Below are 1301 nucleotides of genomic sequence, written 5' to 3'. Positions count from 1 at the left end.
AACAGAATGAGCTTATATATTCATTTTCTTGGCAAGTGCAATAAACACACACTTAACCGAACAAAATACTTACTAAACCAACAAGTACTTTTTAAAAGCAAACTGAAACAAGTAAATTTGCTGTCTGAAACCACGCGACCGCTACGGTCGCAGGTTCGAATCCTGCCTCGGGCATGGATGTGTGTGATGTCCTTAGGTTAGTTAGGTTTAAGTAGTTCTAAGTTCTAGGGGACTGATGACCTCAGAAGTTAAGTCCCATAGTGCTCAGAGCCATTTGAACCTTTTTTTTTTTTTTTTTAGTGATAGCTGAATTGTCGGAATTTTAGTTGTCACTATTACATTACAGAAACTCGCTCACAGAAATGAAAACATCGCTAATAACTCTAAGCTTTGTCTTCTCTGGCCTGCAGAAAGTTCCAATGGAAGGTTCGGTTTACCTCATCAAGGTAAAAACTTCATAAACACTGTCGTATACAACGTCGTAAAACTCTTAATGGCATCTCTTACCATAACTGGAAAGAGAATTGAAGGCATCTCGTTCATTTGGCCTGTCGACTGAGATTTCATGTTTCCAATACTGTGTTTTTCAGCTTATCGTACAACATATTACAGTTTCGCCTCTGAGGCTCAATACTCTATTAATACGCGTGATTTACATTATTGCTGTATCCTCCTTTATTTCATTGGTACGAGAGGATTTGAGTTTCTATTCTACACACAACATATGCGAACTATTCAGTCTTTTATCCGACAGGTGTTACAGCGTCCCCACAATTTTTGCAACCGCAAGTGCAAGACGCAGTTTTACTGCTGTGAGCATTTTAGCTTACGCAATTGCTTACTCCCAACTGGTAATCTGAAAGACTCTACCAAGAATATGGGATCTAGTGGTGTGATTTTTTAAAAATTTGCGGCTTACCTTTCTGTGCCTAGATAATTTCGTTGCAACAGTTCTGACCCAGAAATGAAATCTCACTTCTGGCAAGGTTTAACATAATTAGGGCCATGTCGTGGCACTCTGGTGTTTACGGTTCCGTATGCGAGTCGCGGTTTGGTGAGTGTAAAGGATGGTGCCAAAATACTTAAAACTCTACCAGCTGTAATGCAACAAGTCTTTTGGGTGTAAGTCTACTCCTATTAGCTGTACACGAAGAAATAGCAGCGAACTACGGGAAACCTCGTTTTTTTCCTGTAGAATGCACAAGGGATTAGGCAGCTTCCTAGTCTACAGTGTTTGTGTTCAACAAAGCATGTATTGCAAATAAGATAATACAAACCGTGATGACCGCTCTCTATGGCAG

The sequence above is a fragment of the Schistocerca nitens genome, chromosome 9, assembly GCF_023898315.1.
Source record: "Schistocerca nitens isolate TAMUIC-IGC-003100 chromosome 9, iqSchNite1.1, whole genome shotgun sequence".
Classification (NCBI taxonomy): Eukaryota; Metazoa; Arthropoda; class Insecta; order Orthoptera; family Acrididae; genus Schistocerca; species Schistocerca nitens.
This window is presented reverse-complemented; position numbering follows the sequence as displayed.